This window comes from Cololabis saira, chromosome 8 (assembly GCF_033807715.1).
Source record: "Cololabis saira isolate AMF1-May2022 chromosome 8, fColSai1.1, whole genome shotgun sequence".
In the NCBI taxonomy this organism is placed as follows: Eukaryota; Metazoa; Chordata; class Actinopteri; order Beloniformes; family Belonidae; genus Cololabis; species Cololabis saira.
Window position 1 is genome coordinate 41,926,417 of NC_084594.1, and position 21,832 is coordinate 41,948,248.

At 43.0% G+C, this 21,832-nt stretch overlaps 50 non-coding genes across 50 annotated transcripts; all 50 read left to right on the forward strand.

Moving 5' to 3' along the window:
- Positions 1-2,764: 2,764 nt before the first annotated feature.
- Positions 2,765-2,837, forward strand: trnaf-gaa (transfer RNA phenylalanine (anticodon GAA)). The gene has a single exon. It is a non-coding gene; the product is annotated as a tRNA-Phe (tRNA).
- A 310-nt stretch (positions 2,838-3,147) lies between these two features.
- trnaf-gaa (transfer RNA phenylalanine (anticodon GAA)) lies at positions 3,148-3,220 on the forward strand. Its single transcript has one exon. It is a non-coding gene; the product is annotated as a tRNA-Phe (tRNA).
- A 310-nt stretch (positions 3,221-3,530) lies between these two features.
- trnaf-gaa (transfer RNA phenylalanine (anticodon GAA)) lies at positions 3,531-3,603 on the forward strand. Its single transcript has one exon. It is a non-coding gene; the product is annotated as a tRNA-Phe (tRNA).
- Positions 3,604-3,916: 313 nt separating this feature from the next.
- Positions 3,917-3,989, forward strand: trnaf-gaa (transfer RNA phenylalanine (anticodon GAA)). The gene has a single exon. It is a non-coding gene; the product is annotated as a tRNA-Phe (tRNA).
- A 313-nt stretch (positions 3,990-4,302) lies between these two features.
- trnaf-gaa (transfer RNA phenylalanine (anticodon GAA)) lies at positions 4,303-4,375 on the forward strand. The gene has a single exon. It is a non-coding gene; the product is annotated as a tRNA-Phe (tRNA).
- A 313-nt stretch (positions 4,376-4,688) lies between these two features.
- trnaf-gaa (transfer RNA phenylalanine (anticodon GAA)) lies at positions 4,689-4,761 on the forward strand. Its single transcript has one exon. It is a non-coding gene; the product is annotated as a tRNA-Phe (tRNA).
- A 313-nt stretch (positions 4,762-5,074) lies between these two features.
- Positions 5,075-5,147, forward strand: trnaf-gaa (transfer RNA phenylalanine (anticodon GAA)). The gene has a single exon. It is a non-coding gene; the product is annotated as a tRNA-Phe (tRNA).
- Positions 5,148-5,457: 310 nt separating this feature from the next.
- Positions 5,458-5,530, forward strand: trnaf-gaa (transfer RNA phenylalanine (anticodon GAA)). Its single transcript has one exon. It is a non-coding gene; the product is annotated as a tRNA-Phe (tRNA).
- Positions 5,531-5,843: 313 nt separating this feature from the next.
- Positions 5,844-5,916, forward strand: trnaf-gaa (transfer RNA phenylalanine (anticodon GAA)). Its single transcript has one exon. It is a non-coding gene; the product is annotated as a tRNA-Phe (tRNA).
- A 313-nt stretch (positions 5,917-6,229) lies between these two features.
- Positions 6,230-6,302, forward strand: trnaf-gaa (transfer RNA phenylalanine (anticodon GAA)). The gene has a single exon. It is a non-coding gene; the product is annotated as a tRNA-Phe (tRNA).
- A 310-nt stretch (positions 6,303-6,612) lies between these two features.
- trnaf-gaa (transfer RNA phenylalanine (anticodon GAA)) lies at positions 6,613-6,685 on the forward strand. The gene has a single exon. It is a non-coding gene; the product is annotated as a tRNA-Phe (tRNA).
- A 313-nt stretch (positions 6,686-6,998) lies between these two features.
- On the forward strand, positions 6,999-7,071 carry trnaf-gaa (transfer RNA phenylalanine (anticodon GAA)). The gene has a single exon. It is a non-coding gene; the product is annotated as a tRNA-Phe (tRNA).
- Positions 7,072-7,383: 312 nt separating this feature from the next.
- Positions 7,384-7,456, forward strand: trnaf-gaa (transfer RNA phenylalanine (anticodon GAA)). The gene has a single exon. It is a non-coding gene; the product is annotated as a tRNA-Phe (tRNA).
- A 313-nt stretch (positions 7,457-7,769) lies between these two features.
- On the forward strand, positions 7,770-7,842 carry trnaf-gaa (transfer RNA phenylalanine (anticodon GAA)). The gene has a single exon. It is a non-coding gene; the product is annotated as a tRNA-Phe (tRNA).
- A 313-nt stretch (positions 7,843-8,155) lies between these two features.
- On the forward strand, positions 8,156-8,228 carry trnaf-gaa (transfer RNA phenylalanine (anticodon GAA)). The gene has a single exon. It is a non-coding gene; the product is annotated as a tRNA-Phe (tRNA).
- Positions 8,229-8,541: 313 nt separating this feature from the next.
- On the forward strand, positions 8,542-8,614 carry trnaf-gaa (transfer RNA phenylalanine (anticodon GAA)). Its single transcript has one exon. It is a non-coding gene; the product is annotated as a tRNA-Phe (tRNA).
- A 304-nt stretch (positions 8,615-8,918) lies between these two features.
- Positions 8,919-8,991, forward strand: trnaf-gaa (transfer RNA phenylalanine (anticodon GAA)). The gene has a single exon. It is a non-coding gene; the product is annotated as a tRNA-Phe (tRNA).
- A 313-nt stretch (positions 8,992-9,304) lies between these two features.
- trnaf-gaa (transfer RNA phenylalanine (anticodon GAA)) lies at positions 9,305-9,377 on the forward strand. The gene has a single exon. It is a non-coding gene; the product is annotated as a tRNA-Phe (tRNA).
- A 313-nt stretch (positions 9,378-9,690) lies between these two features.
- trnaf-gaa (transfer RNA phenylalanine (anticodon GAA)) lies at positions 9,691-9,764 on the forward strand. Its single transcript has one exon. It is a non-coding gene; the product is annotated as a tRNA-Phe (tRNA).
- Positions 9,765-10,077: 313 nt separating this feature from the next.
- Positions 10,078-10,150, forward strand: trnaf-gaa (transfer RNA phenylalanine (anticodon GAA)). The gene has a single exon. It is a non-coding gene; the product is annotated as a tRNA-Phe (tRNA).
- A 312-nt stretch (positions 10,151-10,462) lies between these two features.
- trnaf-gaa (transfer RNA phenylalanine (anticodon GAA)) lies at positions 10,463-10,535 on the forward strand. Its single transcript has one exon. It is a non-coding gene; the product is annotated as a tRNA-Phe (tRNA).
- A 312-nt stretch (positions 10,536-10,847) lies between these two features.
- trnaf-gaa (transfer RNA phenylalanine (anticodon GAA)) lies at positions 10,848-10,920 on the forward strand. The gene has a single exon. It is a non-coding gene; the product is annotated as a tRNA-Phe (tRNA).
- Positions 10,921-11,233: 313 nt separating this feature from the next.
- trnaf-gaa (transfer RNA phenylalanine (anticodon GAA)) lies at positions 11,234-11,306 on the forward strand. The gene has a single exon. It is a non-coding gene; the product is annotated as a tRNA-Phe (tRNA).
- Positions 11,307-11,619: 313 nt separating this feature from the next.
- trnaf-gaa (transfer RNA phenylalanine (anticodon GAA)) lies at positions 11,620-11,692 on the forward strand. The gene has a single exon. It is a non-coding gene; the product is annotated as a tRNA-Phe (tRNA).
- Positions 11,693-12,005: 313 nt separating this feature from the next.
- trnaf-gaa (transfer RNA phenylalanine (anticodon GAA)) lies at positions 12,006-12,078 on the forward strand. Its single transcript has one exon. It is a non-coding gene; the product is annotated as a tRNA-Phe (tRNA).
- A 313-nt stretch (positions 12,079-12,391) lies between these two features.
- trnaf-gaa (transfer RNA phenylalanine (anticodon GAA)) lies at positions 12,392-12,464 on the forward strand. The gene has a single exon. It is a non-coding gene; the product is annotated as a tRNA-Phe (tRNA).
- A 313-nt stretch (positions 12,465-12,777) lies between these two features.
- trnaf-gaa (transfer RNA phenylalanine (anticodon GAA)) lies at positions 12,778-12,850 on the forward strand. The gene has a single exon. It is a non-coding gene; the product is annotated as a tRNA-Phe (tRNA).
- Positions 12,851-13,163: 313 nt separating this feature from the next.
- On the forward strand, positions 13,164-13,236 carry trnaf-gaa (transfer RNA phenylalanine (anticodon GAA)). The gene has a single exon. It is a non-coding gene; the product is annotated as a tRNA-Phe (tRNA).
- Positions 13,237-13,549: 313 nt separating this feature from the next.
- trnaf-gaa (transfer RNA phenylalanine (anticodon GAA)) lies at positions 13,550-13,622 on the forward strand. The gene has a single exon. It is a non-coding gene; the product is annotated as a tRNA-Phe (tRNA).
- Positions 13,623-13,934: 312 nt separating this feature from the next.
- trnaf-gaa (transfer RNA phenylalanine (anticodon GAA)) lies at positions 13,935-14,007 on the forward strand. The gene has a single exon. It is a non-coding gene; the product is annotated as a tRNA-Phe (tRNA).
- A 313-nt stretch (positions 14,008-14,320) lies between these two features.
- On the forward strand, positions 14,321-14,393 carry trnaf-gaa (transfer RNA phenylalanine (anticodon GAA)). Its single transcript has one exon. It is a non-coding gene; the product is annotated as a tRNA-Phe (tRNA).
- A 313-nt stretch (positions 14,394-14,706) lies between these two features.
- On the forward strand, positions 14,707-14,779 carry trnaf-gaa (transfer RNA phenylalanine (anticodon GAA)). The gene has a single exon. It is a non-coding gene; the product is annotated as a tRNA-Phe (tRNA).
- A 312-nt stretch (positions 14,780-15,091) lies between these two features.
- trnaf-gaa (transfer RNA phenylalanine (anticodon GAA)) lies at positions 15,092-15,164 on the forward strand. The gene has a single exon. It is a non-coding gene; the product is annotated as a tRNA-Phe (tRNA).
- A 313-nt stretch (positions 15,165-15,477) lies between these two features.
- trnaf-gaa (transfer RNA phenylalanine (anticodon GAA)) lies at positions 15,478-15,550 on the forward strand. Its single transcript has one exon. It is a non-coding gene; the product is annotated as a tRNA-Phe (tRNA).
- A 313-nt stretch (positions 15,551-15,863) lies between these two features.
- trnaf-gaa (transfer RNA phenylalanine (anticodon GAA)) lies at positions 15,864-15,936 on the forward strand. The gene has a single exon. It is a non-coding gene; the product is annotated as a tRNA-Phe (tRNA).
- Positions 15,937-16,249: 313 nt separating this feature from the next.
- trnaf-gaa (transfer RNA phenylalanine (anticodon GAA)) lies at positions 16,250-16,322 on the forward strand. The gene has a single exon. It is a non-coding gene; the product is annotated as a tRNA-Phe (tRNA).
- Positions 16,323-16,634: 312 nt separating this feature from the next.
- trnaf-gaa (transfer RNA phenylalanine (anticodon GAA)) lies at positions 16,635-16,707 on the forward strand. The gene has a single exon. It is a non-coding gene; the product is annotated as a tRNA-Phe (tRNA).
- Positions 16,708-17,020: 313 nt separating this feature from the next.
- Positions 17,021-17,093, forward strand: trnaf-gaa (transfer RNA phenylalanine (anticodon GAA)). Its single transcript has one exon. It is a non-coding gene; the product is annotated as a tRNA-Phe (tRNA).
- A 313-nt stretch (positions 17,094-17,406) lies between these two features.
- Positions 17,407-17,479, forward strand: trnaf-gaa (transfer RNA phenylalanine (anticodon GAA)). Its single transcript has one exon. It is a non-coding gene; the product is annotated as a tRNA-Phe (tRNA).
- Positions 17,480-17,792: 313 nt separating this feature from the next.
- On the forward strand, positions 17,793-17,865 carry trnaf-gaa (transfer RNA phenylalanine (anticodon GAA)). Its single transcript has one exon. It is a non-coding gene; the product is annotated as a tRNA-Phe (tRNA).
- Positions 17,866-18,178: 313 nt separating this feature from the next.
- trnaf-gaa (transfer RNA phenylalanine (anticodon GAA)) lies at positions 18,179-18,251 on the forward strand. The gene has a single exon. It is a non-coding gene; the product is annotated as a tRNA-Phe (tRNA).
- Positions 18,252-18,564: 313 nt separating this feature from the next.
- On the forward strand, positions 18,565-18,637 carry trnaf-gaa (transfer RNA phenylalanine (anticodon GAA)). Its single transcript has one exon. It is a non-coding gene; the product is annotated as a tRNA-Phe (tRNA).
- Positions 18,638-18,950: 313 nt separating this feature from the next.
- On the forward strand, positions 18,951-19,023 carry trnaf-gaa (transfer RNA phenylalanine (anticodon GAA)). Its single transcript has one exon. It is a non-coding gene; the product is annotated as a tRNA-Phe (tRNA).
- Positions 19,024-19,335: 312 nt separating this feature from the next.
- trnaf-gaa (transfer RNA phenylalanine (anticodon GAA)) lies at positions 19,336-19,408 on the forward strand. Its single transcript has one exon. It is a non-coding gene; the product is annotated as a tRNA-Phe (tRNA).
- Positions 19,409-19,720: 312 nt separating this feature from the next.
- trnaf-gaa (transfer RNA phenylalanine (anticodon GAA)) lies at positions 19,721-19,793 on the forward strand. Its single transcript has one exon. It is a non-coding gene; the product is annotated as a tRNA-Phe (tRNA).
- Positions 19,794-20,106: 313 nt separating this feature from the next.
- On the forward strand, positions 20,107-20,179 carry trnaf-gaa (transfer RNA phenylalanine (anticodon GAA)). Its single transcript has one exon. It is a non-coding gene; the product is annotated as a tRNA-Phe (tRNA).
- A 312-nt stretch (positions 20,180-20,491) lies between these two features.
- Positions 20,492-20,564, forward strand: trnaf-gaa (transfer RNA phenylalanine (anticodon GAA)). Its single transcript has one exon. It is a non-coding gene; the product is annotated as a tRNA-Phe (tRNA).
- Positions 20,565-20,877: 313 nt separating this feature from the next.
- On the forward strand, positions 20,878-20,950 carry trnaf-gaa (transfer RNA phenylalanine (anticodon GAA)). The gene has a single exon. It is a non-coding gene; the product is annotated as a tRNA-Phe (tRNA).
- A 313-nt stretch (positions 20,951-21,263) lies between these two features.
- Positions 21,264-21,336, forward strand: trnaf-gaa (transfer RNA phenylalanine (anticodon GAA)). Its single transcript has one exon. It is a non-coding gene; the product is annotated as a tRNA-Phe (tRNA).
- A 313-nt stretch (positions 21,337-21,649) lies between these two features.
- Positions 21,650-21,722, forward strand: trnaf-gaa (transfer RNA phenylalanine (anticodon GAA)). The gene has a single exon. It is a non-coding gene; the product is annotated as a tRNA-Phe (tRNA).
- The last annotated feature ends 110 nt before the right edge of the window (positions 21,723-21,832 follow it).

Here is a 21,832-nt window from a genome sequence, read left to right on the forward strand (position 1 = left end):
GGTGATTTCAGAGATGTGAAGAGGTGGCTGAATTGTTGTTAAACCTTCAGACTGTTGTGAGAATATTGTTTGTGCCGTTACATATGATGAACTTACAGATTTCAAGATGGCATTCGCTAATATCTGTAAATGTAAAAGCAATATCCATCACTTTGGTGGGAAACACATGGTGTGAGCCTCTCCAACTCCGATGGACCCTGATGGCAGTCTGATAATGAGTGTTGTTGCTGGGCTGTGGGGAGGCAGTGCAGCCTGATGACCTGCTGCATCCACTGCGGAACCATTTGGCTCATCCACAGGACTCTAATTAGAGACTAAGGCTTTGCCCCAACCAGGGATGCTCTGACTAGCTGCTTCTGCTCCTGACCTCGGACCAGAGTCCACATATTTCTCATAATTTTGTAAATTATAGACATCTTTTGCTCCGACTTTTCTGGCTCAGGTAAAAACAACCTTTATACCCAGAAGGAGAGTTAAGTGGAGACATTTCCTCAATATATTGTCACAAACGTCAGATTATTTAAACTGCCCAGCATCCACATAGGATACTTTCAACCTTTTTGATTAATAATTAAAATATTTCACTATTTTAAGTGTCAGATTTTTTTTTTAACTCAAAATGGCTTAAAACTGGATACATTTATCAAATGTGTAATGAGTATCTCAGATACACACAGAACAGCATGGTGATTTCATCTAAGAAGGTACTTTTCACAGCCTGTTTAGATTTATAGGCTTTCTATGCTTACTGTCCTTTGGGGATCTGAATAATTTATATAATGGAATTTGAAATAAAATGTATATAGTAAAAAAGTAATATACAAATATGAAATAATTCCCCATAAAAAGTACTTCCCTATCACAACAAATCTGTTGCTCACCATGGTGCCAGGCCTTGACTGCCCCCTCTTTGCCACAGCCAGAACAAGAGCAGGACAATACAAAGGGCTTGTCATCCGCCTTGGCTGGACCCAGAGATTAGAGCTACTGATGATTGTACCAATCCAAACAAAACCTCTTGCTGCTCCCAAGAATGCAGTTGAAAAGGACCGCCCAGGCTGCAGCCATAAGAGATAGAGTGGATGCAAGAAGATGGTTCTTTGTTCTTGTTGATATTTATCTTCCCAAAGTCAAGCCAGAAAAGAGATGTTACCATTAAAACAGGCCTTCCAAGTCAGTAGCCTACTATTAAACTGATGTATGCATGTATTCAAGGCAGATAACGTCAGGCATCACAAAGCAGGTCTCAAGAACAATCCGTGGAAAATAAGCCCCCAGAAGCGAAGCTGCTGGATGAAGCATATACCAAACACATCATTTCTTCATCCAGGATGCAAACAGGAATTAAATCTGGTCATGTTTTTGATTTAGATTCATCCTCTTTTGTGCTGTTTTAAGTCTTCATCATTCAAAAATACACCTATATGGAAGTATTTTTTTTTTAAAGAGAGAGAAAAAAAATAAAATACAAAGCTTGTACAAATTTACTCACCTGTGGTTAAATTGTTAGAGGTAAATAAGCATAGGGAGCAACAGTAAAAGCAAAATTACATGATAGCTTAGTGAATCTTTGTGAACTCAACTCATAATTAACTTCCATCAACACCAATATATTTTCTTCGATTGCTTATATGGAAGTGAATCATAATTATGACATATGCAGTGTCTGAGTTGAATTCACAACTTCCAAAACTGAATCCAAGACTGAAATTAAAATTCAATCTCTGAACTGAATTTTGATAGCTGACATCGTAAATCCAGAATCAAAGCCTTACAATTTACCACAATCGTTCAGGGTATTCAGTATATTACAACACATTACTTGATCAATCATAAATATGCAGAAAATGTAATTATATGAGAGAATAGTTTCATGTTCAGTCTAAATGCGTTTACGTTATGGCCCTCTCACGCTCAGATAAATTATGGGTAGGTTTTGCATGAGTTAAGAGCATCTCTTGTAGTACTTTGTACGTTGTCGTCAAAACTTCTTCATGGCTCATACAGCCCTGGCAGTCGCTCATACGGCACATACTGTATGTGGGCCAGAAGTTATGTGATCACTGACGGATGTTTACACACATTATTGTAAATTACTCTTAAATTGAAATATGTTGAGATTATGTCTACCGTATCCAAAAAATATTTTTGAGTAAAGTGCTTTGAACCTATGTGTAACTTATATCAAACTTATCTCCAGCACATATTGACATATGTAGGTGTATTTCACATCTTTCCAACTTACAGTTACCATATAATGACATCCTTCCATCCATTATCTATACCCACTTTATCCTTTGCAGGAGCACGGGGGTCTGCTGGAGCCTATCCCAGCTCATTTCAGGTGAGAGGCAGGGGTTCACCCTGGACAGGTCACCAGTCCATCGCAGGGCCACATATATACACACAACCATGCACACTCACACTCACACCTACGGGCAATTTAGAATCACCAATTAACCTAATATGCATGTTTTTGGACTGTGGGAGGAAGCCGGAGTTGCGCGGCAACGCAGTATCGTAGAGACTTTGATCCAACGTTAAAAAACTCGGGTTGCTGTGTACTACAACATACTGAGGTCTCATTTGTATGGGGGAGCTAGGCTGAAGAGCTAAAGGTCCCTGCCTGATAACAATTGAAAGGTTTTAACAGTTTTACAGAGACCATTGATTCAAAATATGAATATTGTCAACAATTTTTAACACAGACCAACCAGTGGGTGATAGCAGCAATGTCACAGGTATACATGGCAACTGGTAACATGCCGAAAAAGCTCAGTTGGGAGAGCGTTAGACTGAAGATCTGAAGGTCCCTGGTCCGATTCCGGGTTTCGGCAGCCGTTTGAATTTGAAGGTATCTGAAGTTTTAAAGAGTGCATGAGGCTGAAGAATTGAAAGCCTTTCGACAGAGACCGACAAACAGGATTCAGCACCGATGAGGCAGGTATACCTGGCAACTTCTAACATGCCGTAATAGCTCATTTAGGGACGTTAGGCTGAAGAGCTAAAGGTCCCTCCCTGACTACAATTGAAATGTTTTACAGAGACCATTGATTCAAAATATGAATATTGTCAACAATTTTTAACACAGACCAACCAGTGGGCGATAGCAGCAATGTCACAGGTATACATGGCAAATGGTAACATGCCGAAATAGCTCAGTTGGGAGAGCGTTAGACTGAAGATCTAAAGGTCCCTGGTCCGATCCCGGGTTTCGGCAGCCGTTTGAATTTCAAGGTATCTGAAGTTTTAAAGAGTGCATGAGGCTGAACACCTGAAAGCCTTTTGACAGAGACCGACAAACAGGCTTCAGCACCGATGAGACAGGTATACCTGGCAACTTCTAACGTGCCGTAATAGCTCAGTTAGGGACGTTAGGCTGAAGAGCTAAAGGTCCCTGCCTGATAACAATTCAAAGGATTTACAGAGACCATTGATTCAAAATATCAATATTGTCAACAATTTTTAACACAGACCAACCAGTGGGTCATAGCAGCAATGTCACAGGTATACATGGCAACTTGTAACACGCCGAAATAGCTCAGTTGGGAGAGCGTTAGACTGAAGATCTAAAGGTCCCTGGTCCGATCCCGGGTTTCGGCAGCCGTTTGAATTTGAAAGTATCTGAAGTTTTAAAGAGAGCATGAGGCTGAAGAACTGAAAGCTTTTTGACAGAGACCGACAAACAGGCTTCAGCACCGATTAGACAGGTATACCTGGCAACTTCTAACATGTCGTAATGGCTCAGTTACGGACAACGTTAGGCTGAAGAGCTAAAAGTCCCTGCCTGATAACATTTGAAAGGTTTTACAGAGACCATTGATTCAAAATATGAATATTGTCAACAATTTTTAACACACACCAACCAGTGGGTGATAGCAGCAATGTCACAGGTATACATGGCAAATGGTAACATGCCGAAATAGCTCAGTTGGGAGAGCGTTAGACTGAATATCTAAAGGTCCCTGGTCCGATCCCGGGTTTCGGCAGCCGTTTGAATTTTAAGGTATCTGAAGTTTTAAAGAGTGCATGAGGCTGAAGAACTGAAAGCCTTTTGACAGAGACCGACAAACAGGGTTCAGCACCGATGAGACCGGTATACCTGGCAACTTCTAACATGCTGTAATAGCTCAGTTACGGACAAGGTTAGGCGGAAGAGCTAAATGTCCCTCCCTGACTACAATTGAAATGTTTTACAGAGACCATTGATTCAAAATATGAATATTGTCAACAATTTTTAACACACACCAACCAGTGGGTGATAGCAGCAATGTCAGAGTTATACATGGCAACTTGTAACACGCCGAAATAGCTCAGTTGGGAGAGCGTTAGACTGAAGATCTAAAGTTCCCTGGTCCGATCCCGGGTTTCGGCAGCCGTTTGAATTTGAAAGTATCTGAAGTTTTAAAGAGAGCATGAGGCTGAAGAACTGAAAGCCTTTTGACAGAGACCGACAAACAGGCTTCAGCACCGATGACACAGGTATACCTGGCAACTTCTAACATGCTGTAATAGCTCAGTTACGGACAAGGTTAGGCTGAAGAGCTAAATGTCCCTCCCTGACTACAATTGAAATGTTTTACAGACACCATTGATTCAAAATATGAATATTGTCAACAATTTTTAACACAGACCAACCAGAGGGTGATAGGAGCAATGTCACAGGTATACATGGCAACTTGTAACACGCCGAAATAGCTCAGTTGGGAGAGCGTTAGACTGAAGATCTAAAGGTCCCTGGTCCGATCCCGGGTTTCGGCAACCGTTTGAATTTCAAGGTATCTGAAGTTTTAAAGAGTGCACGAGGCTGAAGAACTGAAAGCCTTTTGACAGAGACCGACAAACAGGGTTCAGCACCGATGAGACCGGTATACCTGGCAACTTCTAAAATGCTGTAATAGCTCAGTTACGGACAAGGTTAGGCGGAAGAGCTAAATGTCCCTCCCTGACTACAATTGAAATGTTTTACAGAGACCATTGATTCAAAATATGAATATTGTCAACAATTTTTAACACAGACCAACCAGTGGGTGATAGCAGCAATGTCAGAGTTATACATGGCAACTTGTAACACGCCGAAATAGCTCAGTTGGGAGAGCGTTAGACTGAAGATCTAAAGGTCCCCGGTCCGATCCCGGGTTTCGGCAGCCGTTTGAATTTGAAAGTATCTGAAGTTTTAAAGAGAGCATGAGGCTGAAGAACTGAAATCCTTTTGACAGAGACCGACAAACAGGCTTCAGCACTGATGAGACAGGTATACCTGGCAACTTCTAACATGCCGTAATAGCTCAGTTACGGACGTTAGGGTGAAGAGCTAAAGGTCCCTGCCTGATAACAATTGAAAGGATTTACAGAGACCATTGATTCAAAATATGAATATTGTCAACAATTTTTAACACAGACCAACCAGTGGGTGATAGCAGCAATGTCACAGGTATACATGGCAACTTGTAACACGCCGAAATAGCTCAGTTGGGAGAGCGTTAGACTGAAAATCTAAAGTTCCCTGGTCCGATCCCGGGTTTCGGCAGCCGTTTGAATTTGAAAGTATCTGAAGTTTTAAAGAGAGCATGAGGCTGAAGAACTGAAAGCCTTTTGACAGAGACCGACAAACAGGCTTCAGCACCGATGACACAGGTATACCTGGCAACTTCTAACATGCTGTAATAGCTCAGTTACGGACAAGGTTAGGCTGAAGAGCTAAATGTCCCTCCCTGACTACAATTGAAATGTTTTACAGACACCATTGATTCAAAATATGAATATTGTCAACAATTTTTAACACAGACCAACCAGTGGGTGATAGGAGCAATGTCACAGGTATACATGGCAACTTGTAACACGCCGAAATAGCTCAGTTGGGAGAGCGTTAGACTGAAGATCTAAAGGTCCCTGGTCCGATCCCGGGTTTCGGCAACCGTTTGAATTTCAAGGTATCTGAAGTTTTAAAGAGTGCATGAGGCTGAAGAACTGAAAGCCTTTTGACAGAGACCGACAAACAGGGTTCAGCACCGATGAGACCGGTATACCTGGCAACTTCTAACATGCTGTAATAGCTCAGTTACGGACAAGGTTAGGCGGAAGAGCTAAATGTCCCTCCCTGACTACAATTGAAATGTTTTACAGAGACCATTGATTCAAAATATGAATATTGTCAACAATTTTTAACACAGACCAACCAGTGGGTGATAGCAGCAATGTCAGAGTTATACATGGCAACTTGTAACACGCCGAAATAGCTCAGTTGGGAGAGCGTTAGACTGAAGATCTAAAGGTCCCCGGTCCGATCCCGGGTTTCGGCAGCCGTTTGAATTTGAAAGTATCTGAAGTTTTAAAGAGAGCATGAGGCTGAAGAACTGAAAGCCTTTTGACAGAGACCGACAAACAGGCTTCAGCACTGATGAGACAGGTATACCTGGCAACTTCTAACATGCCGTAATAGCTCAGTTAGGGACGTTAGGGTGAAGAGCTAAAGGTCCCTGCCTGATAACAATTGAAAGGATTTACAGAGACCATTGATTCAAAATATGAATATTGTCAACAATTTTTAACACAGACCAACCAGTGGGTGATAGCAGCAATGTCACAGGTATACATGGCAACTTGTAACACGCCGAAATAGCTCAGTTGGGAGAGCGTTAGACTGAAGATCTAAAGGTCCCTGGTCCGATCCCGGGTTTCGGCAGCCGTTTGAATTTGAAAGTATCTGAAGTTTTAAAGAGAGCATGAGGCTGAAGAACTGAAAGCTTTTTGACAGAGACCGACAAACAGGCTTCAGCACCGATTAGACAGGTATACCTGGCAACTTCTAACATGTCGTAATAGCTCAGTTACGGACAACGTTAGGCTGAAGAGCTAAAAGTCCCTGCCTGATAACATTTGAAAGGTTTTACAGAGACCATTGATTCAAAATATGAATATTGTCAACAATTTTTAACACAGACCAACCAGTGGGTGATAGCAGCAATGTCACAGGTATACATGGCAAATGGTAACATGCCGAAATAGCTCAGTTGGGAGAGCGTTAGACTGAAGATCTAAAGGTCCCTGGTCCGATCCTGGGTTTCGGCAGCCGTTTGAATTTGAAAGTATCTGAAGTTTTAAAGAGAGCATGAGGCTGAAGAACTGAAAGGCTTTTGACAGAGACCGACAAACAGGCTTCAGCACCGATGAGGCAGGTATACCTGGCAATTCTAACATGCCGTAATAGCTCAGTTAGGGACAACGTTAGGCTGAAGAGCTAAAGGTCCCTGCCTGATAACAATTGAGAGGTTTTACAGAGACCATTGATTCAAAATATGAATATTGTCAACAATTTTTAACACAGACCAACCAGTGGGTGATAGCAGCAATGTTACAGGTATAAATGGCAACTTGTAACACGCCGAAATAGCTCAGTTGGGAGAGCGTTAGACTGAAGATCTAAAGGTCCCTGGTCAGATCCCGGGTTTCGGCAGCCGTTTGAATTTGAAGGTATCTGAAGTTTTAAAGAGTGCATGAGGCTGAAGAACAGAAAACCTTTTGACAGAGACCGACAAACAGGCTTCAGCACAGATGAGACAGGTATACCTGGCAACTTCTAATGTGCCGTAATAGCTCAGTTAGGGACAACGTTAGGCTGAAGAGCTAAAGGTCCCTGCCTGATAACAATTGAAAGGTTTTACAGAGACCATTGATTCAAAATATGAATATTGTCAACAATTTTTAACACAGACCAACCAGTGGGTCATAGCAGCAGTGTCACAGGTATACATGGCAACTTGTAACACGCCGAAATAGCTCAGTTGGGAGAGAGTTAGACTGAAGATCTAAAGGTCCCTAGTTCGATCCCGGGTTTCGGCAGCGGTTTGAATTTCAAGGTATCTGAAGTTTTAAAGAGTGCATGAGGCTGAAGAACTGAAAGGCTTTTGACAGAGACCGACAAACAGGCTTCAGCACCGATGAGACAGGTATACCTGGCAACTTCTAACATGCTGTAATAGCTCAGTTACGGACAAGGTTAGGCTGAAGAGCTAAATGTCCCTCCCTGACTACAATTGAAATGTTTTACAGAGACCATTGATTCAAAATATGAATATTGTCAACAATTATTAACACAGACCAACCAGTGGGCGATAGCAGCAATGTCACAGGTATACATGGCAAATGGTAACATGCCGAAATAGCTCAGTTGGGAGAGCGTTAGACTGAAGATCTAAAGGTCCCTGGTCCGATCCCGGGTTTCGGCAACCGTTTGAATTTCAAGGTATCTGAAGTTTTAAAGAGTGCATGAGGCTGAAGAACTGAAAGCCTTTTGACAGAGACCGACAAACAGGCTTCAGCACCGATGAGACCGGTATACCTGGCAACTTCTAACATGCTGTAATAGCTCAGTTACGGACAAGGTTAGGCTGAAGAGCTAAAGGTCCCTGCCTGATAACAATTGAAAGGTTTTACAGAGACCATTGATTCAAAATATGAATATTGTCAACAATTTTTAACACAGACCAACCAGTGGGTGATAGCAGCAATGTTACAGGTATAAATGGCAACTTGTAACACGCCGAAATAGCTCAGTTGGGAGAGCGTTAGACTGAAGATCTAAAGGTCCCTGGTTCGATCCCGAGTTTCGGCAGCGGTTTGAATTTCAAGGTATCTGAAGTTTTAAAGAGTGCATGAGGCTGAAGAACTGAAAGGCTTTTGACAGAGACCGACAAACAGGCTTCAGCACCGATGAGGCAGGTATATCTGGCAATTCTAACATGCCGTAATAGCTCAGTTAGGGACAACGTTAGGCTGAAGAGCTAAAGGTCCCTGCCTGATAACAATTGAAATGTTTTACAGAGACCATTGATTCAAAATATGAATATTGTCAACAATTTTTAACACAGACCAACCAGTGGGTGATAGCAGCAATGTCACATGCCAAATGGTAACATGCCGAAATAGCTCAGTTGGGAGAGCGTTAGACTGAAGATCTGAAGGTCCCTGGTCAGATCCCGGGTTTCGGCAGCCGTTTGAATTTGAAGGTATCTGAAGTTTTAAAGAGTGCATGAGGCTGAAGAACAGAAAACCTTTTGACAGAGACCGACAAACAGGCTTCAGCACAGATGAGACAGGTATACCTGGCAACTTCTAATGTGCCGTAATAGCTCAGTTAGGGACAACGTTAGGCTGAAGAGCTAAAGGTCCCTGCCTGATAACAATTGAAAGGTTTTACAGAGACCATTGATTCAAAATATGAATATTGTCAACAATTTTTAACACAGACCAACCAGTGGGTCATAGCAGCAGTGTCACAGGTATACATGGCAACTTGTAACACGCCGAAATAGCTCAGTTGGGAGAGAGTTAGACTGAAGATCTAAAGGTCCCTAGTTCGATCCCGGGTTTCGGCAGCGGTTTGAATTTCAAGGTATCTGAAGTTTTAAAGAGTGCATGAGGCTGAAGAACTGAAAGGCTTTTGACAGAGACCGACAAACAGGCTTCAGCACCGATGAGACAGGTATACCTGGCAACTTCTAACATGCTGTAATAGCTCAGTTACGGACAAGGTTAGGCTGAAGAGCTAAATGTCCCTCCCTGACTACAATTGAAATGTTTTACAGAGACCATTGATTCAAAATATGAATATTGTCAACAATTTTAAACACAGACCAACCAGTGGGTGATAGCAGCAATGTCAGAGTTTTACATGGCAACTTGTAACACGCCGAAATAGCTCAGTTGGGAGAGCGTTAGACTGAAGATGTGAATGGTCCCTGGTCCGATCCCGGGTTTCGGCAGCCGTTTGAATTTGAAAGTATCTGAAGTTTTAAAGAGAGCATGAGGCTGAAGAACTGAAAGCGTTTTGACAGAGACCGACAAACAGGCTTCAGCACTGATGAGGCAGGTATACCTGGCAACTTCTAACATGCTGTAATAGCTCAGTTACGGACAAGGTTAGGCTGAAGAGCTAAATGTCCCTCCCTGACTACAATTGAAATGTTTTACAGAGACCATTGTTTCAAAATATGAATATTGTCAACAATTTTTAACACAGACCAACCAGTGGGTGATAGCAGCAATGTCAGAGTTATACATGGCAACTTGTAACACGCCGAAATAGCTCAGTTGGGAGAGCGTTAGACTGAAGATCTAAAGGTCCCTGGTCCGATCTCGGGTTTCGGCAACCGTTTGAATTTCAAGGTATCTAAAGTTTTAAAGAGTGCATGAGGCTGAAGAACTGAAAGCGTTTTGACAGAGACCGACAAACAGGCTTCAGCACTGATGAGACAGGTATACCTGGCAATTCTAACATGCCGTAATAGCTCAGTTAGGGACAACGTTAGGCTGAAGAGCTAAAGGTCCCTGCCTGATAACAATTGAAAGGATTTACAGAGACCATTGATTCAAAATATGAATATTGTCAACAATTTTTAACACAGACCAACCAGTGGGTGATAGCAGCAATGTCACAGGTATACATGGCAACTTGTAACACGCCGAAATAGCTCAGTTGGGAGAGCGTTAGACTGAAGATCTAAAGGTCCCTGGTCCGATCCCGGGTTTCGGCAGCCGTTTGAATTTGAAAGTATCTGAAGTTTTAAAGAGAGCATGAGGTTGAAGAACTGAAAGGCTTTTGACAGAGAACGACAAACAGGCTTCAGCACAGATGAGGCAGGTATACCTGGCAATTCTAACATGCCGTAATAGCTCAGTTAGGGACAACGTTAGGCTGAAGAGCTAAAGGTCCCTGCCTGATAACAATTGAAAGGATTTACAGAGACCATTTATTCAAAATATGAATATTGTCAACAATTTTTTACACAGACCAACCAGTGGGTGATAGCAGCAATGTCACAGCTATACATGGCAACTTGTAACACGCCGAAATAGCTCAGTTGGGAGAGCGTTAGACTGAAGATCTAAAGGTCCCTGGTCCGATCCCAGGTTTCGGCAGCAGTTTGAATTTGAAAGTATCTGAAGTTTTAAAGAGAGCATGAGGCTGAAGAACTGAAAGCTTTTTGACAGAGACCGACAAACAGGCTTCAGCACCGATGAGACAGGTATACCTGGCAACTTCTAACATGTCGTAATAGCTCAGTTACGGACAACGTTGGGCTGAAGAGCTAAAGGTCCCTGCCTGATAACAATTGAAAGGTTTTACAGAGACCATTGATTCAAAATATGAATATTGTCAACAATTTTTAACACAGACCAACCAGTGGGTGATAGCAGCAATGTCACAGGTATACATGGCAAATGGTAACATGCCGAAATAGCTCAGTTGGGAGAGCGTTAGACTGAAGATCTAAAGGTCCCTGGTCCGATCCCGGGTTTCGGCAGCCGTTTGAATTTGAAAGTATCTGAAGTTTTAAAGAGAGCATGAGGCTGAAGAACTGAAAGGCTTTTGACAGAGACCGACAAATAGGCTTCAGCACCGATGAGGCAGGTATACCTAGCAACTTCGAACATGCCGTAATAGCTCAGTTACGGACAACGTTAGGCTGAAGAGCTAAAGGTCCCTGCCTGATAACAATTGAAAGGTTTTACAGAGACCATTGATTCAAAATATGAATATTGTCAACAATTTTTAACACAGACCAACCAGTGGGTGATAGCAGCAATGTCACAGGTATACATGGCAACTTGTAACACGCCGAAATAGCTCAGTTGGGAGAGCGTTAGACTGAAGATCTAAAGGTCCCTGGTCCGATCCCGGGTTTCGGCAACCGTTTGAATTTGAAGGTATCTGAAGTTTTAAAGAGTGCATGAGGCTGAAGAACTGAAAGGCTTTTGACAGAGACCGACAAACAGGCTTCAGCACCGATGAGACAGGTATACCTGGCAACTTCTAACATGCTGTAATAGCTCAGTTACGGACAAGGTTAGGCTGAAGAGCTAAATGTCCCTCCGTGACTACAATTGAAATGTTTTACAGAGACCATTGATTCAAAATATGAATATTGTCAACAATTTTTAACACAGACCAACCAGTGGGCGATAGCAGCAATGTCACAGGTATACATGGCAAATGGTAACATGCCGAAATAGCTCAGTTGGGAGAGCGTTAGACTGAAGATCTAAAGGTCCCTGGTCCGATCCCGGGTTTCGGCAGCCGTTTGAATTTGAAAGTATCTGAAGTTTTAAAGAGAGCATGAGGCTGTAGAACTGAAAGCCTTTTGACAGAGACCGACAAACAGGCTTCAGCACCGATGACACAGGTATACCTGGCAACTTCTAACATGCTGTAATAGCTCAGTTACGGACAAGGTTAGGCTGAAGAGCTAAATGTCCCTCCCTGACTACAATTGAAATGTTTTACAGACACCATTGATTCAAAATATGAATATTGTCAACAATTTTTAACACAGACCAACCAGTGGGTGATAGGAGCAATGTTACAGGTATACATGGCAACTTGTAACACGCCGAAATAGCTCAGTTGGGAGAGCGTTAGACTGAAGATCTAAAGGTCCCTGGTCCGATCCCGGGTTTCGGCAACCGTTTGAATTTCAAGGTATCTGAAGTTTTAAAGAGAGCATGAGGCTGAAGAACTGAAAGCCTTTTGACAGAGACCGACAAACAGGCTTCAGCACCGATGAGACAGGTATACCTGGCAACTTCTAACATGCCGTAATAGCTCAGTTACGGACAACGTTAGGCTGAAGAGCTAAAAGTCCCTGCCTGATAACATTTGAAAGGTTTTACAGAGACCATTTATTCAAAATATGAATATTGTCAACAATTTTTAACACAGACCAACCAGTGGGTGATAGCAGCAATGTCACAGGTATACATGGCAAATGGTAACATGCCGAAATAGCTCAGTTGGGAGAGCGTTAGACTGAAGATCTGAAGGTCCCTGGTCCGATCCCGGGTTTCGGCAGCCGTTTGAATTTGAAAGTATCTGAAGTTTTAAAGAGAGCATGAGGCTGAAGAACTGAAAGGCTTTTGACAGAGACCGACAAATAGGCTTCAGCACCGATGAGGCAGGTATACCTGGCAACTTCTAACATGCCGTAATAGCTCAGTTACGGACAACGTTAGGCTGAAGAGCTAAAGGTCCCTGCCTGATAACAATTGAAAGGTTTTACAGAGACCATTGATTCAAAATATGAATATTGTCAACAATTTTTAACACAGACCAACCAGTGGGTGATAGCAGCAATGTCACAGGTATACATGGCAACTTGTAACACGCCGAAATAGCTCAGTTGGGAGAGCGTTAGACTGAAGATCTAAAGGTCCCTGGTCCGATCCCGGGTTTCGGCAGCAGTTTGAATTTGAAAGTATCTGAAGTTTTAAAGAGAGCATGAGGCTGAAGAACTGAAAGCCTTTTGACAGAGACCGACAAACAGGCTTCAGCACCGATGAGACAGGTATACCTGGCAACTTCTAACATGCCGTAATAGCTCAGTTACGGACAAGGTTAGGCTGAAGAGCTAAATGTCCCTCCCTGACTACAATTGAAAGGTTTTACAGAGACCATTGATTCAAAATATGAATATTGTCAACAATTTTTAACACAGACCAACCAGTGGGCGATAGCAGCAATGTCACAGGTATACATGGCAAATGGTAACATGCCGAAATAGCTCAGTTGGGAGAGCGTTAGACTGAAGATCTAAAGGTCCCTGGTCCGATCCCGGGTTTCAGCAGCCGTTTGAATTTGAAAGTATCTGAAGTTTTAAAGAGAGCATGAGGGTGAAGAACTGAAAGGCTTTTGACAGAGACCGACAAACAGGCTTCAGCACCGATGAGGCAGGTATACCTGGCAATTCTAACATGCCGTAATAGCTCAGTTACGGACAACGTTAGGCTGAAGAGCTAAAGGTCCCTGCCTGATAACAATTGAAAGGTTTTACAGAGACCATTGATTCAAAATATGAATATTGTCAACAATTTTTAACACAGACCAACCAGTGGGTGATAGCAGCAATGTCACAGGTATACATGGCAACTTGTAACACGCCGCAATAGCTCAGTTGGGAGAGCGTTAGACTGAAGATCTAAAGGTCCCTGGTCCGATCCCGGGTTTCGGCAGCCGTTTGAATTTGAAAGTATCTGAAGTTTTAAAGAGAGCATGAGGCTGAAGAACTGAAAGCTTTTTGACAGAGACCGACAAACAGGCTTCAGCACCGATGAGACAGGTATACCTGGCAACTTCTAACATGTCGTAATAGCTCAGTTACGGACAACGTTAGGCTGAAGAGCTAAAAGTCCCTGCCTGATAACATTTGAAAGGTTTTACAGAGACCATTGATTCAAAATATGAATATTGTCAACAATTTTTAACACAGACCAACCAGTGGGTGATAGCAGCAATGTCACAGGTATACATGGCAACTTGTAACACGCCGAAATAGCTCAGTTGGGAGAGCGTTAGACTGAAGATCTAAAGGTCCGTGGTCCGATCCCGGGTTTCGGCAGCAGTTTGAATTTGAAAGTATCTGAAGTTTTAAAGAGAGCATGAGGCTGAAGAACTGAAAGCCTTTTGACAGAGACCGACAAACAGGCTTCAGCACCGATGAGACAGGTATACCTGGCAACTTCTAACATGCCGTAATAGCTCAGTTACGGACAAGGTTAGGCTGAAGAGCTAAATGTCCCTCCCTGACTACAATTGAAATGTTTTACAGACACCATTGATTCAAAATATGAATATTGTCAACAATTTTTAACACAGACCAACCAGTGGGTGATAGGAGCAATGTCACAGGTATACATGGCAACTTGTAACACGCCGAAATAGCTCAGTTGGGAGAGCGTTAGACTGAAGATCTAAAGGTCCCTGGTCCGATCCCGGGTTTCAGCAGCCGTTTGAATTTGAAAGTATCTGAAGTTTTAAAGAGAGCATGAGGCTGAAGAACTGAAAGGCTTTTGACAGAGACCGACAAACAGGCTTCAGCACCGATGAGGCAGGTATACCTGGCAATTCTAACATGCCGTAATAGCTCAGTTACGGACAACGTTAGGCTGAAGAGCTAAAGGTCCCTGCCTGATAACAATTGAAAGGTTTTACAGAGACCATTGATTCAAAATATGAATATTGTCAACAATTTTTAACACAGACCAACCAGTGGGTGATAGCAGCAATGTCACAGGTATACATGGCAACTTGTAACACGCCGCAATAGCTCAGTTGGGAGAGCGTTAGACTGAAGATCTAAAGGTCCCTGGTCCGATCCCGGGTTTCGGCAGCCGTTTGAATTTGAAAGTATCTGAAGTTTTAAAGAGAGCATGAGGCTGAAGAACTGAAAGCTTTTTGACAGAGACCGACAAACAGGCTTCAGCACCGATGAGACAGGTATACCTGGCAACTTCTAACATGTCGTAATAGCTCAGTTACGGACAACGTTAGGCTGAAGAGCTAAAAGTCCCTGCCTGATAACATTTGAAAGGTTTTACAGAGACCATTGATTCAAAATATGAATATTGTCAACAATTTTTAACACAGACCAACCAGTGGGTGATAGCAGCAATGTCACAGGTATACATGGCAACTTGTAACACGCCGAAATAGCTCAGTTGGGAGAGCGTTAGACTGAAGATCTAAAGGTCCCTGGTCCGATCCCGGGTTTCGGCAGCAGTTTGAATTTGAAAGTATCTGAAGTTTTAAAGAGAGCATGAGGCTGAAGAACTGAAAGCCTTTTGACAGAGACCGACAAACAGGCTTCAGCACCGATGAGACAGGTATACCTGGCAACTTCTAACATGCCGTAATAGCTCAGTTACGGACAAGGTTAGGCTGAAGAGCTAAATGTCCCTCCCTGACTACAATTGAAATGTTTTACAGACACCATTGATTCAAAATATGAATATTGTCAACAATTTTTAACACAGACCAACCAGTGGGTGATAGGAGCAATGTCACAGGTATACATGGCAACTTGTAACACGCCGAAATAGCTCAGTTGGGAGAGCGTTAGACTGAAGATCTAAAGGTCCCTGGTCCGATCCCGGGTTTCGGCAACCGTTTGAATTTCAAGGTATCTGAAGTTTTAAAGAGAGCATGAGGCTGAAGAACTGAAAGCCTTTTGACAGAGACCGACAAACAGGCTTCAGCACCGATGAGACAGGTATACCTGGCAACTTCTAACATGCCGTAATAGCTCAGTTACGGACAACGTTAGGCTGAAGAGCTAAAAGTCCCTGCCTGATAACATTTGAAAGGTTTTACAGAGACCATTGATTCAAAATATGAATATTGTCAACAATTTTTAACACAGACCAACCAGTGGGTGATAGCATCAATGTCACAGGTATACATGGCAAATGGTAACATGCCGAAATAGCTCAGTTGGGAGAGCGTTAGACTGAAGATCTAAAGGTCCCTGGTCCGATCCCGGGCTTCGGCAGCCGTTTGAATTTGAAAGTATCTGAAGTTTTAAAGAGAGCATGAGGCTGAAGAACTGAAAGGCTTTTGACAGAGACCGACAAACAGGCTTCAGCACCGATGAGGCAGGTATACCTGGCAATTCTAACATGCCGTAATAGCTCAGTTACGGACAACGTTAGGCTGAAGAGCTAAAGGTCCCTGCCTGATAACAATTGAAAGGTTTTACAGAGACCATTGATTCAAAATATGAATATTGTCAACAATTTTTAACACAGACCAACCAGTGGGTCATAGCAGCAATGTCACAGGTATACATGGCAACTTGTAACACGCCGCAATAGCTCAGTTGGGAGAGCGTTAGACTGAAGATCTAAAGGTCCCTGGTCCGATCCCGGGTTTCGGCAGCCGTTTGAATTTGAAAGTATCTGAAGTTTTAAAGAGAGCATGAGGCTGAAGAACTGAAAGCTTTTTGACAGAGACCGACAAACAGGCTTCAGCACCGATGAGACAGGTATACCTGGCAACTTCTAACATGTCGTAATAGCTCAGTTACGGACAACGTTAGGCTGAAGAGCTAAAAGTCCCTGCCTGATAACATTTGAAAGGTTTTACAGAGACCATTGATTCAAAATATGAATATTGTCAACAATTTTTAACACAGACCAACCAGTGGGTGATAGCAGCAATGTCACAGGTATACATGGCAACTTGTAACACGCCGAAATAGCTCAGTTGGGAGAGCGTTAGAGTGAAGATCTAAAGGTCCCTGGTCAGATCCCGGGTTTCGGCAGCAGTTTGAATTTGAAAGTATCTGAAGTTTTAGAGAGAGCATGAGGCTGAAGAACTGAAAGCCTTTTGACAGAGACCGACAAACAGGCTTCAGCACCGATGAGACAGGTATACCTGGCAACTTCTAACATGCCGTAATAGCTCAGTTACGGACAACGTTAGGCTGAAGAGCTAAAAGTCCCTGCCTGATAACAATTGAAAGGTTTTACAGAGACCATTGATTCAAAATATGAATATTGTCAACAATTTTTAACACAGACCAACCAGTGGGTGATAGCAGCAATGTCACAGGTATACATGGCAACTTGTAACACGCCGAAATAGCTCAGTTGGGAGAGCGTTAGACTGAAGATCTAAAGGTCCCTGGTCCGATCCCGGGTTTCGGCAGCCGTTTGAATTTGAAGGTATCTGAAGTTTTAAAGAGTGCATGAGGCTGAAGAACAGTAATCCTTTTGACAGAGACCGACAAACAGGCTTCAGCACAGATGAGACAGGTATACCTGGCAACTTCTAATGTGCCGTAATAGCTCAGTTACGGACAACGTTAGGCTGAAGAGCTAAAGGTCCCTGCCTGATAACAATTGAAAGGTTTTACAGAGACCATTGATTCGAAATATGAATATTGTCAACAATTTTTAACACAGACCAACCAGTGGGTCATAGCAGCAATGTCACAGGTATACATGGCAACTTGTAAAACGCCGAAATAGCTCAGTTGGGAGAGCGTTAGACTGAAGATCTAAAGGTCCCTGGTTCGATCCCGGGTTTCGGCAGCGGTTTGAATTTCAAGTTATCTGAAGTTTTAAAGAGTGCATGAGGCTGAAGAACTGAAAGCCTTTTGACAGAGACCGACAAACAGGCTTCAGCACCGATGACACAGGTATACCTGGCAACTTCTAACATGCTGTAATAGCTCAGTTACGGACAAGGTTAGGCTGAAGAGCTAAATGTCCCTCCCTGACTACAATTGAAAGGTTTTACAGAGACCATTGATTCAAAATATGAATATTGTCAACAATTTTTAACACAGACCAACCAGTGGGCGATAGCAGCAATGTCACAGGTATACATGGCAAATGGTAACATGCCGAAATAGCTCAGTTGGGAGAGCGTTAGACTGAAGATCTAAAGGTCCCTGGTCCGATCCCGGGTTTCGGCAGCCGTTTGAATTTGAAAGTATCTGAAGTTTTAAAGAGAGCATGAGGCTGTAGAACTGAAATCCTTTTGACAGAGACCGACAAACAGGCTTCAGCACCGATGACACAGGTATACCTGGCAACTTCTAACATGCTGTAATAGCTCAGTTACGGACAAGGTTAGGCTGAAGAGCTAAATGTCCCTCCCTGACTACAATTGAAATGTTTTACAGACACCATTGATTCAAAATATGAATATTGTCAACAATTTTTAACACAGACCAACCAGTGGGTGATAGGAGCAATGTCACAGGTATACATGGCAACTTGTAACACGCCGAAATAGCTCAGTTGGGAGAGCGTTAGACTGAAGATCTAAAGGTCCCTGGTCCGATCCCGGGTTTCGGCAACCGTTTGAATTTCAAGGTATCTGAACTTTTAAAGAGAGCATGAGGCTGAAGAACTGAAAGCCTTTTGACAGAGACCGACAAACAGGCTTCAGCACCGATGAGACAGGTATACCTGGCAACTTCTAACATGCCGTAATAGCTCAGTTACGGACAACGTTAGGCTGAAGAGCTAAAAGTCCCTGCCTGATAACATTTGAAAGGTTTTACAGAGACCATTGATTCAAAATATGAATATTGTCAACAATTTTTAACACAGACCAACCAGTGGGTGATAGCAGCAATGTCACAGGTATACATGGCAAATGGTAACATGCCGAAATAGCTCAGTTGGGAGAGCGTTAGACTGAAGATCTAAAGGTCCCTGGTCCGATCCCGGGTTTCGGCAGCCATTTGAATTTGAAAGTATCTGAAGTTTTAAAGAGAGCATGAGGCTGAAGAACTGAAAGGCTTTTGACAGAGACCGACAAACAGGCTTCAGCACCGATGAGGCAGGTATACCTGGCAATTCTAACATGCCGTAATAGCTCAGTTACGGACAACGTTAGGCTGAAGAGCTAAAGGTCCCTGCCTGATAACAATTGAAAGGTTTTACAGAGACCATTGATTCAAAATATGAATATTGTCAACAATTTTTAACACAGACCAACCAGTGGGTGATAGCAGCAATGTCACAGGTATACATGGCAACTTGTAACACGCCGCAATAGCTCAGTTGGGAGAGCGTTAGACTGAAGATCTAAAGGTCCCTGGTCCGATCCCGGGTTTCGGCAGCCGTTTGAATTTGAAAGTATCTGAAGTTTTAAAGAGAGCATGAGGCTGAAGAACTGAAAGGCTTTTGACAGAGACCGACAAACAGGCTTCAGCACCGATGAGGCAGGTATACCTGGCAATTCTAACATGCCGTAATAGCTCAGTTACGGACAACGTTAGGCTGAAGAGCTAAAGGTCCCTGCCTGATAACAATTGAAAGGTTTTACAGAGACCATTGATTCAAAATATGAATATTGTCAACAATTTTTAACACAGACCAACCAGTGGGTGATAGCAGCAATGTCACAGGTATACATGGCAACTTGTAACACGCCGCAATAGCTCAGTTGGGAGAGCGTTAGACTGAAGATCTAAAGGTCCCTGGTCCGATCCCGGGTTTCGGCAGCCGTTTGAATTTGAAAGTATCTGAAGTTTTAAAGAGAGCATGAGGCTGAAGAACTGAAAGCTTTTTGACAGAGACCGACAAACAGGCTTCAGCACCGATGAGACAGGTATACCTGGCAACTTCTAACATGTCGTAATAGCTCAGTTACGGACAACGTTAGGCTGAAGAGCTAAAAGTCCCTGCCTGATAACATTTGAAAGGTTTTACAGAGACCATTGATTCAAAATATGAATATTGTCAACAATTTTTAACACAGACCAACCAGTGGGTGATAGCAGCAATGTCACAGGTATACATGGCAACTTGTAACACGCCGAAATAGCTCAGTTGGGAGAGCGTTAGACTGAAGATCTAAAGGTCCCTGGTCCGATCCCGGGTTTCGGCAGCCGTTTGAATTTGAAAGTATCTGAAGTTTTAAAGAGAGCATGAGGCTGAAGAACTGAAAGGCTTTTGACAGAGACCGACAAACAGGCTTCAGCACCGATGAGGCAGGTATACCTGGCAATTCTAACATGCCGTAATAGCTCAGTTACGGACAACGTTAGGCTGAAGAGCTAAAGGTCCCTGCCTGATAACAATTGAAAGGTTTTACAGAGACCATTGATTCAAAATATGAATATTGTCAACAATTTTTAACACAGACCAACCAGTGGGTGATAGCAGCAATGTCACAGGTATACATGGCAACTTGTAACACGCCGCAATAGCTCAGTTGGGAGAGCGTTAGACTGAAGATCTAAAGGTCCCTGGTCCGATCCCGGGTTTCGGCAGCCGTTTGAATTTGAAAGTATCTGAAGTTTTAAAGAGAGCATGAGGCTGAAGAACTGAAAGCTTTTTGACAGAGACCGACAAACAGGCTTCAGCACCGATGAGACAGGTATACCTGGCAACTTCTAACATGTCGTAATAGCTCAGTTACGGACAATGTTAGGCTGAAGAGCTAAAAGTCCCTGCCTGATAACATTTGAAAGGTTTTACAGAGACCATTGATTCAAAATATGAATATTGTCAACAATTTTTAACACAGACCAACCAGTGGGTGATAGCAGCAATGTCACAGGTATACATGGCAACTTGTAACACGCCGAAATAGCTCAGTTGGGAGAGCGTTAGACTGAAGATCTAAAGGTCCCTGGTCAGATCCCGGGTTTCGGCAGCAGTTTGAATTTGAAAGTATCTGAAGTTTTAAAGAGAGCATGAGGCTGAAGAACTGAAAGCCTTTTGACAGAGACCGACAAACAGGCTTCAGCACCGATGAGACAGGTATACCTGGCAACTTCTAACATGCCGTAATAGCTCAGTTACGGACAACGTTAGGCTGAAGAGCTAAAAGTCCCTTCCTGATAACAATTGAAAGGTTTTACAGAGACCATTGATTCAAAATATGAATATTGTCAACAATTTTTAACACAGACCAACCAGTGGGTGATAGCAGCAATGTCACAGGTATACATGGCAACTTGTAACACGCCGAAATAGCTCAGTTGGGAGAGCGTTAGACTGAAGATCTAAAGGTCCCTGGTCCGATCCCGGGTTTCGGCAGCCGTTTGAATTTGAAGGTATCTGAAGTTTTAAAGAGTGCATGAGGCTGAAGAACAGAAATCCTTTTGACAGAGACCGACAAACAGGCTTCAGCACAGATGAGACAGGTATACCTGGCAACTTCTAATGTGCCGTAATAGCTCAGTTACGGACAACGTTAGGCTGAAGAGCTAAAGGTCCCTGCCTGATAACAATTGAAAGGTTTTACAGAGACCATTGATTCGAAATATGAATATTGTCAACAATTTTTAACACAGACCAACCAGTGGGTCATAGCAGCAATGTCACAGGTATACATGGCAACTTGTAAAACGCCGAAATAGCTCAGTTGGGAGAGCGTTAGACTGAAGATCTAAAGGTCCCTGGTTCGATCCCGGGTTTCGGCAGCGGTTTGAATTTCAAGGTATCTGAAGTTTTAAAGAGTGCATGAGGCTGAAGAACTGAAAGCCTTTTGACAGAGACCGACAAACAGGCTTCAGCACCGATGACACAGGTA